Source organism: Mytilus californianus, unplaced genomic scaffold, assembly GCF_021869535.1.
Source record: "Mytilus californianus isolate M0D057914Y unplaced genomic scaffold, xbMytCali1.0.p SCAF_4, whole genome shotgun sequence".
NCBI lineage: Eukaryota > Metazoa > Mollusca > Bivalvia > Mytilida > Mytilidae > Mytilus > Mytilus californianus.
In genome coordinates, this window is record NW_026262690.1 from 70,370,592 (window position 1) to 70,386,368 (window position 15,777).

The window sequence follows — 15,777 nt, forward strand, 5'->3', positions numbered from 1 at the left end:
GCATCTTTATAAGACCAACTCTTATTTGCCATGAGTTTAAACAAGTAATGATTTAATATCTTCATCAATATAAAAAAAAACCAACCATTTTTACACAAGAAAATCACAGACTATTTACCATGTGTACAAACAAGAATATTTCAATTATTTTAAAATTCTAGGAATTCATTGTTTAATCACTTTCTTGGTTACGATCATGCTTAAACATTACTGGAATTTCAGAATCGTCCAAATATGTCATCCATATTCATTATACCCCACGCAACGAGTTGCGGAGGGTATAATATTTTTGGGACCGTCCGTCTGTCTGTCCGTCCGTCAGTCCTGTTTGTTGTCATCACAACTCCTATCAAACCACACAACAGAATTTCACGAAACCTTTTTAGATAATAAGGACATACTATGTTGTTGTGCATATCGACAGGAAATTACAATTCATTTTTTTTTCTAGGAGTTACGCCCCTTTGAACTTATTTACTTTAATGTACTACTGCAACAGTTTGTCATCTCAACTCCTCTGAAACTACACAACAAAATTTCATGAAACTTTGTAGATAATAAGGACATACTACGTAGATGTGCATATCAACAGGAAATTACGATTCAATTTTTTTTCCAGGAGTTACGCCCCTTTGAACTTATTTGCTTCAATATACTACTGCAACCTTTTGTCATCACAACTTCTCTCAAACCACACAACAGAATTTCATGAAACCTTTTCAGATAATAAGGACATACTACGTAGATGTGCATATCGAACGGAAATTATGATTCAATTTTTTTTCTAGGAGTTACGCCCCTTTGAACTTATTTGCTTCAATATACCTCTGCAACAGTTTGTCATCGCAACTCCTCTGAAACCACACAACAGAATTTCATGAAACTTTGTAGATAATAAGGACATACTATGTAGATGTGCATATCGACAGGAAATTATGATTCAATTTTTTTTGTAGGAGTTACGCCCCTTTGAACTTATTTGCTTCAATATACCTCTGCAACAGTTTGTCATCGCAACTCCTCTGAAACCACACAACAGAATTTCATGAAACTTTTTAGATAATAAGGACATACTATGTTGTTGTGCATATCGACAGGAAATTACAATTCATTTTTTTTTCTAGGAGTTACGCCCCTTTGAACTTATTTACTTTAATGTACTACTGCAACAGTTTGTCATCTCAACTCCTCTGAAACTACACAACAAAATTTCATGAAACTTTGTAGATAATAAGGACATACTACGTAGATGTGCATATCAACAGGAAATTACGATTCAATTTTTTTCCAGGAGTTACGCCCCTTTGAACTTATTTGCTTCAATATACTACTGCAACCTTTTGTCATCACAACTTCTCTCAAACCACACAACAGAATTTCATGAAACCTTTTCAGATGATAAGGACATACTACGTAGATGTGCATATCGAACGGAAATTATGATTCAATTTTTTTTCTAGGAGTTACGCCCCTTTGAACTTATTTGCTTCAATATACCTCTGCAACAGTTTGTCATCGCAACTCCTCTGAAACCACTCAACAGAATTTCATGAAACTTTGTAGATAATAAGGACATACTATGTAGATGTGCATATCGACAGGAAATTATGATTCAATTTTTTTTGTAGGAGTTACGCCCCTTTGAACTTATTTGCTTCAATATACCTCTGCAACAGTTTGTCATCGCAACTCCTCTGAAACCACACAACAGAATTTCATGAAACTTTGTAGATAATAAGGACATACTATGTAGATGTGCATATCAACAGGAAATTATGGTTCAATTTTTTTTTCTTATACAATTTTTTTTTCTTACAGTTATTTTATTTCTCCAGTGACAATGTGGGGACGTGGGGTATGTGAGCGCGCTCACTAAGGTTCTTTAATTATACCCCACGCAACGAGTTGGGGAGGGTATAATGTTTTTGACCCGTCTGTCCGTCTGTCCGTCCGTCAGTCCGTCAGTCCGTCAGTCTGTCAGTCCGTCAGTCCGTCAATCCGTCAGTCCTATTTCTTGTCATCGCAACTCCTCTCAAACCACACAACAGAATTTCACGAAACCTTTTTAGATAATAAGGACATACTATGTAGATGTGCATATCGACAGGAAATTGCGATTCAATTTTTTTTCTAGGAGTTACGCCCCTTTGAACTTATTTACTTAAATGTACTACTGCAACAGTTTGTCATCGCAACTCCTCTGATACCACACAACAGAATTTCATGAAACCTTTTTAGATAATAAGGACATACTATGTAGATGTGCATATCGACAGGAAATTGCGGTTCAATTTTTTTTCTAGGAGTTACGCCCCTTTGAACTTATTTGCTTCAATGTACTACTGCAACAGTTTGTCATCGCAACTCCTCTGATACCACACAACAGAATTTCATGAAACTTTGTAGATAATAAGGACATACTATGTAGATGTGCATATCGACAGGAAATTGCGATTCAATTTTTTTTCTAGGAGTTACACCCCTTTGAACTTATTTGCTTCAATGTACTACTGCAACAGTTTGTCATCGCAACTCCTCTGATACCACACAACAGAATTTCATGAAACTTTGTAGATAATAAGGACATACTATGTAGATGTGCATATCGACAGGAAATTAGGGTTCAATTTTTTTTTCTAGGAGTTACGCCCCTTTGAACTTATTTGCTTCAATGTACTACTGCAACAGTTTGTCATCGCAACTCCTCTGAAACCACACAACAGAATTTCATGAAACTTTGTAGATAATAAGGACATACTATGTAGATGTGCATATCGACAGGAAATTACGGTTTTAATTTTTTTTCTAGGAGTTACGCCCCTTTGAACTTATTTGCTTCAATTTACTTCTGCAACAGTTTGTCATCGCAACTCCTCTGAAACCACACAACAGAATTTCATGAAACTTTGTAGATAATAAGGACATACTATGTAGATGTGCATATTGACAGGAAATTATAATTCAATTTTTTTTTCTTATACAATTTTTTTTTCTTACACATATTTTATTTCTCCAATGACAATGTGGGGACGTGGGGTTTGTGAGCGCGCTCACTAAGGTTCTTTAATTTAATATACAGTAATTGTCAGTTGACTCCTTATAGGAGGTATTGTCCTTAAATTATGATTTTTTATCCTGCCAAATTGATTAATGATTTTAAATTTCATGTTTGCCAAGTGAGGGGTTAAGGCTCCTCAGAGCCTCTAGTTAATTGATGCCTTATGTATACAATACTGATTCATCCAAGTAATGATTTATCATTTCCAGGTTATTAAACTTCACATGAAAGATGGAGTGGTGACCAAGATGACAGAAGTTTTCAGTGATGATGGTCATACATTGTTTGGATCATCAGTGGCCTCCTTGTATAAGGATGCCATGTTGGTAGGAACAGTACTCCACAAGTTGATGTATTGTGAAGTACGTTGGATTGATTGATTGTGATGCTTTATTTATACATGCAAGTCATGACTAAAAAGTAGTCCCACTGTGTGGAACATATTCATGAAGATAATTTAAAAATCACATTTTCAAACTAAAACATGTATTATTTGTGAAACCATAAAATGAAGTATAGGACATAATTTAATCAAACTGAGAACATCTTCTTATATATGTATATATTTTGAAATATCCCATTCCTAAAAGAGTTATATCTGGAAATCCTTGCTGATCTTTTATTAAGGTTAGCAGCTGTCCTTTGAATACTGAGTGAAATACAAGTTTACACTTTGTTTTTATGTTTAATCTTGTTATTGGCTAGTTTAACCTTTGTATTATGAACAAACTAGAACTAACATTACTTTTTTTGCTTTTTATATAATTGGTTGTTCAGCTTTGAACATTAACTCATACTATACAGGCCCTATTTGAAGGGTTGTGTACCATTTTGAGTTGTATGCCTCCCATATGGATGTGCAGTTTTAGAGGGTAGCTTGTTAAGTTTCAAAGAAGCGATCGTTATTTCTGATGATTTTCAGCAATGTGATAACTTTTAAACATAGGCTACCAGGAAATTACATTTTGAAGGATTGGATTGTTCTTTTTTTTTGAGTCACATGAAAAGTGATGTAGAAGTCTGGAAAATTTTACTAGATTTGGTGTTTCGAGCACAAATTTTGTACTTTGAGGACTGAGTTAAGTTTTATGACCAAGAGCCCAGGTCTACTCATAATCATGAAAACTCCTAATTTTGGCAATTTTTTTACTGCATAGATGTTTCAAAGCAAGTGCAACAGTGGAATAATGAAGTTTATAATCAGGTTAGGTTAACAGAAACCATATTTGATGGGTTGACATCTTTGGTAGCTGCATCTCACTTCAAGGAAGATATTTGAATGATAATGATTCACTTTAGGTTAGAATTTGGTTGCAGTATTGAGTGATCATTATATTTTTTTCATGTAAAAGTTTACCATATTAATTTGCTCTTGTATTTATTCTTAAGGTTAGAAATTCTATGAAAATGTTGTGCTCCCCTACAATGTTAGATGGGCATTATGTTTTCCAGTCTGTCGGACATTCTGTCGTCCTTTCAATCAGTCATCCCATATCAGGATAAAGTTGTGGTTTAAGGTAGGTAAAAGTTTTGGCAGTTTGTGGTCACATCGGCATGAAACTTGAGACACATGTTCATTATGAAGTAAAATATTTAATATATTTCTCAAATTGGTTTTTTTTATGGCTCACTGAACATGGAAATGTGATATGTTTTGATTTAAAGGTAGGCTAAGATTTTGGTTGAGGGTAGTGTGGTCACATCAACTGGAAACTTGGTTCACATGTTTATTATGAAATTAACTATTTGATAAATATGCCAAATTGGGGGGTTTGACCAAGATTTCATGGTTTACTGAACATGAAAATAATGTAGTGTGAGTGGATCATGGTGTCCTATAGGCACATATTCTTGTATCAGTGTTTGTTTTTCTTTTTTTTATTTACGAAAAATTTTTTATAGATACTTTTAGATTTAATCAATTTACATATGTTATAGTATACAAGTTTTTTATTTTGTGCTGAATGCTTAGACATCCATTGCATATTCTTATGTCTAATTAAGTACATTCCATATAGCAATTTATCTATTTTATGTATATATTTTTATTATGTATAAAACTTCTATAAGAGACCATTTGCAAAAAGAATTGTCCTTGGAGCACCAACAAAGAATTTAATTTTGGGTAAGAACAAACAATGAAACCTTAGGATGGCTGTAGCAGGCTGGTTGAAGAAATCAGTTTACTAAAACTGAATGATTGGTAACCTAAAAGCTTAAGATTGTTAAACTTTAAAAGAATATTGTATTACAAATAACTCAAAACATACAAAAATAAAAATTATGAAAAACATAAGCCTTGGATGCAGTTTGCAATAAATATTTTATTTTGCAGAAAATTGCCAGAGGTTAAATTCTGTAAATGTTTTGTTTCTTGCAATTTTAGTGATTGTTAGCATTTAATGACTTGAAAAGCGAATACTAAGGGAAAAATTGCATTGTAAAGGCAAATTGTTTTTAACATGGAAGTAGAAGTAATTTATGGTTTATCCACATATTTGGCCTGTTGACTTTACAAGCTGTCGGCTTGTTCTATATAAATTTGAAATAAATACTAAATGAAGAATGTAAAAAGGCTTAATTTTTAAAGCAATTGCTTTTATGCCATCGCGTATGGCCATCTTTGTGACGCAAATCAGAGACTCCGCCCAGATCAAGCCATAGTATTTTGTTAAACAGGCTCCTGGTCTGTCATTCTTAAACAGCTATGTATGTTTTCTAATGCAATACATAGCTTGAAACTTTTGAAAAACGAAAGTGGATTTAAGAGGTTTCAGCATATGTTCTTGTAGATGTATTTAGGGGGACAACCGTTTGACTATCAAAAAACATAGAAGTCCGAGTGAAAAAAAGTGCATTTTTATACCTGCGATTCCGTTCTCCTTTCGTACGATGTTTTAACAAAATATCGAATCATTTCAGTTGTTGATTTAGTATTGAAAATTTAACTGAATTATCGCATATTAAATACGGTTTTATATGTTTAATTGGTGTTTCTCTAAGAAAGAGGCCAGGTGCTCTTGTTCATTCATAAAATTATCGTTCATTCATAAATTTATCGTAAAATCAAAATCACTACACAGATTATACGTAGTATCAAATGATTACCTGTAATCTAAAAATAGACAAACTTAACTGACCTATTTAGTTGATTTGTTTGCGCAAATAATTTAGCGGAACGAAACCCTTGTTAAAAACATATAACAATAAGTTCGTTTTCCTTTTTTGTCATAACTCCGTAAGATTTACCGATCACCTTACTAATGAAATGGACCCGTCAAAACGTGATAGATGTCAAGTCCAGATGAAGAGATATTTACAATTTGGAATTTTCTAGTTTCATAGATTGAAAAAAAGTACGTCCTTTTGGATATCATAATCAAAACTTGGTGTGCATGACAAATGATGAAACCATTATCCTCGTCTTTCCAGTGGACGAGTCTACTACGTGTGTTGACACTTGACGGTCCACCGTTTTTGCAATTTTATATCACATTTTTTTCGAAATATTGAAGATAATTTTTCTCAATGTTTCCTGAAAATTGATAAATATCAAAGCAACGAAGAGCTGTTTGTTCTTGTTCGTATAATGACGATTTAATGTCATGTGTGTCTGTGATGACCCCCCTTTTCGGGATTGCATGAGAATTATAGTTATCTCGTACCGCATGAGGATGACACATATCAACTGAGCAATAATGTTTGGGACTTAGTTTTAAGAAATGAAAACAAAGTAACATTATGAAAATATTTTTAGTAAGCTGAAATACATATTTATTTTTTACATGTTTATGTCTTGTAAGATATTTTATTTCTTTCCCGTTTTTCAACATTTGTGTCTGGAAAGTTGAAATGTTTTAATTGAATGGTTAAATTTAAATTAATTATGATGATTGTTAAAATTAAATCAATAAAGGAAATTATTGCCCAGTTACAAACACTACCAGGGGATAATTTCTTTTTGAGTTATATGTTTCAGCACATGTAAATTTGACCCCAACTTTAGCCTGGTAAACGAGTTGTCTCCTTGTGAAATATAAAACATATCAAAAATGACTTTCTGCTAAAGTCTTTTATTGATATAAAGTTAAAACCTTCTTACTTCTCACTAGACAACATCCTGTCAGGTTTAATTCTTATATATATGTGGATGAAAAAGTCCCCAAAACATTAACATGGCAAGCAATTGCTTTTACAGCCTTTAAGGCTTTGATTGTAGTTATATAAGCGTAATCGCTTATCATGTCTTAAGCTTGAGCTTTTCCTTTGTGTATTTTTTAGATTTTACTATTTTTGTTTTAGCAATAATCCAGGGTTGTTATATTAGTGAATACATTTAGTTAAATCCAATTATTTAAACATGATTGTTATGATATATGATGAAAGTTATATAGGAATACATATAAATTTGAAAAAAGTATTATTGTTTTTACTGTTTTTTAGTACCAAAATCAAAAGCCTAGCCAATTGTCTCTAAGAATTATCTGAGAAAATATTGCCCCATTTAAACAAAAGACAGTTATTCTCACATAACTAAGATCTCCTTCACACTGCAGTAGTTTGATTAAGTTTTCAGGATAATGATAAGCAGGACAGATTGTCAAAATTTGATAAGTACTTTTGTTATTTATATGTCCATCTGAATCTAACCCATTCATATGACCTTGGATATCATGTTCATGCTCAGAAGTCCAGTTGTTTTTTTAGGATTAGGTAGACTCTTCAGTATACATGCAAGACAACTTTATGAGATTTGTTATTGTTCGTATATGTCCATCTGAATCTTCATACATTTCACATGTCACGGTTGTTAAACGCCCCAAAGTAGTAGTAGGTTACGTTTTCAGGAGTAAGTCAACCCCAAGGGTTGACTGGTATAGAATAATGTTCCCCTGGACTTCCCATTTCCGATAGTAAAACCTTCGCTAAGGTTGGGGTCCATTTGGCTGTGTGGGATGTATAAGGTAGCAATACACAGTTAGTTTAGTTTCGCATTTTGGCCATGGTGAATTTTTTAAATATGAAAGTTTTTGTGCAATAAAATTGATTTTTAGAGAGCTGAAGAATTATATAGCCTTCACAGTGGGTTTATATGAACATCAAGATTGTTTTTTGCATGTTTTATAGGCCACTTTTCTGTTTGACACTCCAAATTTTCACAATGAGGTTAAATGCATATGATTTTTATTTGACCTCTTGATAGATAAATGTCAATGGTTTCAGAAAAGGTATCACTCTAATGGATTGAAATTTTTCTTTGGACCAAATTTTGGGGACTTTTGTGACATTTTCACTTTTGTATCAAATAAATGCAGATTATTGCCATGGTTACACCAAAAAGAGATTATATTTCACCATTTTAACTATTTCAAATCAAATCTATGGAAGATGCCGTTTCCATACATATATATAAAAAAAAAGTGGTATGATTGCCAATGAGCCAACTCTCCACAAGAGACCAAATAAAACAGAAATGAACAACTAGAGGTCACTGTACGGCCTTCAACAATGAGCAAAGCCCATGCCGCATAGTCAGCTATGAAAGGCCCCGAAATGACAAATGCAAAACAATTCAAACCAGAAAACTAACGGCCTAATTTATGTACAAAATAATGATAAAAAAAATATGTTACACAGCAACAAACGACAACCACTGAATTACAGGCTCCTGACTTGGGAAAGGCACATACAGAATGTGGCGAGGTTAAACTTGTTTGAAAGCGCCAACCCTCCCCTAACCTGGGACAGTGGTGTAGCAGTACAACATAAGAATAAACTATAAAAATCAGTTGAAAAAGTCTTAACTCATCAGATGGATACAAATAGAAATACATCTATGTGGGCGTGGCAGGGTACTTATACATCCCTACAACAAAAAGACACTAATTACAGATCTGAGAGTACTCGTTGTTACTAACAGCTAGTTCAACGCCAATAACAACTAATAAAACAAATCATGCATCTAAGACTAAAATATCAATCAGTACACATCCAATATCGAATGGATTTAGTGTAAAGACGTCATTAACAGAGAAAAACATGACCTTGTGCAATGCCAAGATACAGGTATGTACATAGATAACAAACATTAAACCTTATTTGTTAGAAAGGAAGGGAAAAAAGTGATTAAAATTATGAGTGTCAATTTTAAGTTTTTTCCTAACTGTGTATTGCTACCTAAGTACGCAGCCATATCCGGCCGGAATGGGGTAGTTAAATCCGAAGCCTCGTGCAGAGGGAGTGTCCCGCATAAAGAGTCCTTGCAAACATTATTTAATGCCCGTAAATGGCCTGATGCGAGTCTAAAGTTCTGCACCTATTCAACATATCCTCATTTCCAGTGGCAGTCCAGACTTCCCTTCTTTCCTATCGGCCTTCCTTGCTGAACCTACATATTTTAATAATTGTTTCGGTAGTAAAACCCTTGCAAAAGTTGGGTATGCGTTTGGCTGTGTGGGATGTATCGTTAAATCCGATGAGGGAGTGCTATGCCCAAAGAACCCTTACAAGAACTCCGAGGGTCTGTTAGTGGCCTGTTGAAAGGTTCTAAAGTTCTACCACTACTCAACATACCTAATATCCAGCGGCATTCAACGTTTCCCGCCCTTTATTCCGGTCAGCATACTTTGCAGAACTGACCTATATATCGTAACAATTGTTTATTACTCTTGCTTAAGTTTGGCGTCCGTTTGACTATGCAGAATCAGAGACATATAATACATTGTATTATATGTCTCTGGCAGAATGTATAAGTACGCGGTAATGTCCGACTGGAATTGTGACGTTAAATCCGACGCCGCATGTAGAGAGATTGCAACACTCTCTGTACGTTAAAGAACTATTGTAACAACACTTTCGAGAGTCCCGTAGGTGGTCTGTTGCAAGGCTAAAGCTCTGTCCCCTATTCAACATACCCTCATTTTCACTGATACTCGGGGTCAACTTGTTTTCCCGCCCTTCATTCGGTCACCTACCTACCTATCGTAATAGTTGTTAATTTGTGCTTGTCCTGAATATGCATGCATTATTTGTCACTGGACGTTATACAATCAACAATCAATCAAATAGGATACGGTCTGTTCCTCAGTGCATTCATGATGAGTCATGTGGAAACATTGTAATATGTCCGTCTGACAAGTCCTATGGGCTTGACCATATTTTCAAGCTGCATTGGCTAGGTAAATTTTTAGGATTGACGAGAGACATATACTTACTCTTGGTTTTCTAATAATGGCCTCTTCTTCACATAAGAAATAGAACAAGTCGGTCAGATTTGGTATGTAAATTTGCCGTATAAGGACTATCTGTACACCCCGAGTCTGACATATGTTATAATAACCCATTTTCATGCGTCCAAAGATCTTTTTCTTAGTGTCTATGCGTGATATGACGAATCATTTAGTAGTGGGATTGATTATAAAAGAAAAAAAATATATAACATGTCTCTGGTTGTAACAATTGAATGTCTCATTTTCTTTGTAGAGTTGTACAGTAACATTTTCTGTATTATATCTCTCACAGTTATACGTTACAAGTTAATAATCTTTTGTATTGGGATTATTTTAGTCAGTTTAAAGTTGCCCCTTTCTGGCTGAAATTCCATATATAGCCTTGAACTCAGTTTTGATGCACTACAGTGGTCCGGTTGAATTGCAATAGTAATTGTTGGAAATACCTAATAGGTTGACAACAATTGCAATGTGAATTCATTACAAGAGGAGGTGTATGCGACAGCAGAGACTTAAATTAGTATAGATAGTATCTATGTCTTTGGCGACTAGTTTCACAAAATTTATTGTTACCACGAAAAACTCAATAACTATGACAAACAGACTTCATGAGAGCCTCACATCACCCACATAAGAGCTATTACAGTATCCGGTTCACTTGAGACATATATAAAACAATTATAGTTCCTTTTGTCCACCAGTCGTAGCATATGAAAATTAGCATGACTATTTCCTACTTACATTGAAACGGCAAGAAATGGATGCAAGCAAATACTTTCTTTGGCGTTATGTACAAAAACAACATCATAGAAGTACGAAAAAACATGGTAATAAGAGTTATTTCCCTTTTAGAATGACAGTTGAAAGATCATGCGCCCATCATACAGAATTTGTTACTACACGGAAACAAAAACTCACGCAAGCGAGAAATACAGAGTTATTTCCCTTAACTGGTTGGTATTTGGCATAATTTATAATTTCTTTATAAAGCAATGCATCGTAATCGGATTTGAAGCTAAAAAAACTTTATGCATAAAGTGTAAGTTAAGTAGGCCGTACGATGACCTATAGCTGTTAACCTCTACGTCATTAACTTTGTCTCGTTTGGAGAGTTGTTTTATTGGCAATCTAACCACATCTTCATGATTTTTATAAGTTCAGTAGTTTTAATGTAATTACGGAGGTGATTTAATAGATTAAGAAAAAAAAAGAGATAACAAATATGTTTAGTTTGACTTTCTAATTAACAATAGTTCCCACAGTGGTTAAAATCAATATACATTTCACTGTCAATATTACTCTAATTACCCAAGACACTTGATAACGAAACAGATAATAAAACTTTGAGGAAACGCTTTCGCAACGCCTGTAAGATTAAATAGTTCTAACATTTAGTATCTATAGTGAAAGCAGAGACTTATAATGCCAGAATAATATATTAGTATCGTATTTTCCTGGTAAACGACATTATTCATACATGAATGACTTGTATGTTCATGCAATTGTAATGCTGCATTCTGGATTATTATTTTCTGTGGACAGTTTGTTCCCATGGTATAGGTGATAGTAATTTTCCTTCCTCACAAATATCGCCGGTTAATTCCTTTGGCATTTTTTTTAAGGTTAATTGGCGTATATTTTTTAAAGAGCTGAGGTACAAAACCATTCAGCAGATCAAATATGGCGCCCCCCCCCTTCCCGAAAAAAAGGAAGATAAAAGAAAGGAAAAATACATAAAAAAATTAGAAATATACAACAACTGTCAAGATTCCGTAGTTGGGCTTGGAGCGTACACAAGTTGTATAAGAATATACTCAACTTTCATCGATTATCGTCACATAATTGTGTGATATTCCCCTAACCAATTTAGCTGTTTCTACAATATTTAACCAGGTTACAGCATAGTGACCAATGACATGGTTATATAAAACAGATAATTCCCAATAATCCGAGTATAACAGAGTTTATTTCAAGGACCAAAAATCTTGTCAAGTCTATTGCTATACGATATTCTTTAGAGCGCGCAGCAAAATGCGGCACACCGTTTGATTGTTTGGGAAGCTTGTCTTTTGAAAGCATGTTGTTACATTCACTAAAATATATGATGCTAAAGAGGGTATTGACATGAACCAGAAATCGTACGTTTGTACTACCTAAAGGTATTTGATTACAAACAATTAGAGGAACAATTTTTAAATAACAAGTAAACAGGTTTTAAAAAAATCGGCTTTGTTTAATCCATTTAATGACCTGGCTGTAATAACGAACCAGCTTACTATATAAGCTTAAGATAAATACAAAAATATCATTATATATCTGCGAATAAAAAGGAGTAACTCAACAAATTTATTAGATTTTCTCACTTTTTCAACGAGTATATCATAATATAAATGGATTGGCAACACGGACCATTTCCTCTAACGTTATATGGTAAGTGTATTATTTGTAGACCGTCTCGATCGGCGAATATCTATATTGTGTTATTTAATTTGTCCTTCCAACGAATTTTCTTTTGTGCACCCTATAGTCATGACATGATTATCATTTGGAAAGTTCAAATTTTCGTATATTTTACACCAATGAAACAAAATCTAAATCTAAACTGTTGAGTGCATTGTAATGCAACCTTGCAGTCTGCAAACATATTTTCCTTTGGAAAGTTATATTTTAATGCTACAGAACTGGAAGAACGCTGGGGATATTTACCAAAGTCTGTGGTTGATTTTCAAATCAAGAGAAATTCGACGGAATTCTTTGTAAAACTTTTCCGAAATCACAGATTAACGAAGACATTGCAGATTATGAGACAACAAACAGGACATGTTTTTTTTAGTTCGCCTTTGATAGATTGTTGATGGATTTTAGTGACCGAAGTACTTTTGCTAAATTTTGTTGCTGAGTAGCAATTAATTCGCTGGAAACTTGATGTGATAATTTGCCATAGAGTTGGTTTTTTTAAATTGTTCTGATAATGTTTTTAAGATCAAAATCATATTGCTGCACATTGACCTGTATTGTATTGTCTTTGTAGATAACATCTAAAAAAAATTGAATCATTTTATAAATTTCTCAAGCCGTCAGATACTGGTATTGGAATTCGCGAATCATAATAATCTTCGAGTATGTGCCAAAACCTGTAATTTTATTTTGAAAAAGACGCCGAGATGTTTTATATTGTAAATAATATCACGATTATACGTGTTTTTTATAATTAAGATTTCTCACCTTTAATAGTTATAAACTCATCATAGACACCAGGCTTAAAATTTTGTACGCCATACGCTCGTTTCGTCTAAAAAAAGACTCATCGCTCAAATCAAAAGTTAAAAAAGGCCAAAAAAATTCGAAGTTGAAGAGCATGCATTTACTCTTGATGCAACGTTGTAATCTGAATCAAATGTATCGTTTATGCTCGTATTTGATAGAAATAAGGATATGTGGTATGAGTGACGATGAGACAACTACCAACCAGATGATTTTATATTTGTATTACATAAGTTGAGACGTAACTGAAATATTGCATTGAGTTCATAATTTAAAAAAAGTAAATGCGATAACACAATTTTACTTTTTACTTTATTTAAAATTGAATTAAAGGAGACATCTTGCACAGAGAAAGATAACTTACAAACGAAAAGTAATTATCCCTTCCAATTCTCTTAGGAATCAAACAAATATAACATGACACAGTTTAAAATTTTTCTTTGAATTTTATTTTAACTTGTATATACTTGAGGAAATAAAATTATTAATGAAGAAATGAAAACTGGGAACATATGAAAAATAGGAGATGTGGGATATATTTTTAAGAAGATTTTTGTCAGGTCCCAACTGTACCGCGAATTATATTAATGGTGACTTGAACAGCCAATATAAAACATCAGGAACTTATAGTTGAAAACAAACCGGTTGAAAAGTTTGAGTTTAGTTATAATTCACTCTCACATTTTTTTGTGTGGAGGTTGCAGTTAACCCTAGAGCACCCTTCCTTCTTTGCCACTTAGTGCAGTAATTATGTAATGTCTATTTACTTGCACAGATCAACATGTTATTTCATATTTTGTAGAAACATTTACATATTTTTGTTTTCACATATCAACGTATATGTATATAAACTTTTTAATTTCATTATTTTTTTATATCTTTTTTCAAAGGACTACTTGCACTGGTACTTGTACCATCCAGTTTTGGACAATTGTTTGGTGGACCGACTTATTCAATTAGCTTAGAATCAGCACTCCGAACAGAATTATTCACTACAAATAACTATGAAGTTTTGCAAAGACCCGAACAAAAAGTTGTAGTAAGAATAAGTATGACAATTCTTACAATCAACGATTTGGTAGGTAGTATTTCTATTTAATATGATTATACTTCCTATTTTGCAGTAAGAATTACATCATGCTGTCATAAAATGTAACCAGATAAATCTGCTTTTATCCTGTTTTCATCATCTTAGATCGTCTCTTTGTCTTCTTTATTTTGTTTTTCGTGCTAAGTACCGATCTTATGAGTCAAGCTCCTACCAACTGAATTTTATTTTACCACTATCCCAGGAGGGGGAAGGGTTGATCGCTTATAAACATGACAAATCCCGCTGCATTCTTTATGTGCACGTCCCAAGCTGTGCAGGAACTTTAATATGGCGGTTGTTGTTAGTGATGTTTGTTTTAACGTTCATTGTGGTACTATAAACCAGGCTGTTTGTTTTCTCTTTTTGAATTGATTCGCATTATCATTATGTCGTACTGAGATCTTTTATAGCTTACTTAAAGCATAGGTACTTGGGGACAGGACAATTTTTTAGCCCTCCCCCTTTTCTCCAAAATCCGTTATTTCTTTTTGTTTTCTTTTAATTTCAATTATTTTCTCGTTATTCTGAAGAAAAAAAAAACAACAGGACTTTGGAAAAAAAGGGGAGGTCTAAAAATAATTTGTCCTGTCCCAAAGTACCTATGACTTTAAGGTATAGGTATTTACTGATTATTTAAATTCACACTATGACCTGTAATAAGTTGTTCTCATCTTTGTCCTTTGATCTTTATAAAAAAAATGTATCATTGGCAGTAATACTACATTTCTTCATTTTGATAATTATCCGAAATAAAGTCAGATTCTTAAAACACCTCCTTCTAAATTGTTATAAGCTATCGTTTTGGATCAACTTTAATATCATGTGTGAATTAGACATACCCCATCGGCCAAACGCCCTAAGTAATATATTGATATTTTTATATTGATACGATATTATCGTTATTATGTTAAAGAATTATAAACTATCATAACTATTGTTCGACACCTCTTTATGGTTGAAGACCGTTTATTGACCTCTAGATCTCTGATATCTGATCGTTTTAATGTGTTCTTTAGTTCTTTTCTCATTGACGTATTCATCATGAATCCATTTTATTTTTGCATTATTTATCTTAATTAAACCTGTATCGAAAATACAAAGACTAGTTTATTTCATATTCTCAGTGGTTTCAGAGT

At 33.4% G+C, this 15,777-nt stretch overlaps 1 protein-coding gene and 2 long non-coding RNA genes across 17 annotated transcripts in view; 1 reads left to right on the plus strand and 2 right to left on the minus strand.

Moving 5' to 3' along the window:
• Positions 1 to 15,777, plus strand: part of LOC127698684 (serum paraoxonase/arylesterase 1-like) — a 244,324-nt gene that overhangs the window by 68,061 nt on the left and 160,486 nt on the right. For 2 of the 15 annotated variants that reach the window (XR_007980926.1, XR_007980925.1), the window contains exon 9: positions 3,268 to 3,685. The exons of 12 other annotated variants lie outside the window; for them this stretch is intronic. The gene's annotated coding sequence lies outside the window, so the exon portion shown is untranslated. Of the gene's footprint in view, positions 1 to 3,267; positions 4,163 to 15,777 lie in introns of all 15 variants that reach the window. One more of the 15 variants, XR_007980927.1, reaches the window with a different exon arrangement.
• On the minus strand, positions 352 to 2,784 carry LOC127698706 (uncharacterized). The gene is made up of 3 exons (XR_007980928.1): positions 1,507 to 2,784; positions 835 to 1,337; positions 352 to 665 (listed from the first exon to the last, which is right to left on the minus strand). It is a non-coding gene; the product is annotated as an uncharacterized LOC127698706 (long non-coding RNA).
• Positions 4,581 to 15,777, minus strand: part of LOC127698712 (uncharacterized) — a 99,954-nt gene continuing 88,757 nt past the window's right edge. Inside the window, exon 2 of the long non-coding RNA XR_007980938.1 lies at positions 4,581 to 5,266. This is a non-coding gene — a long non-coding RNA (uncharacterized LOC127698712). The remainder of the gene's footprint in view (positions 5,267 to 15,777) is intronic.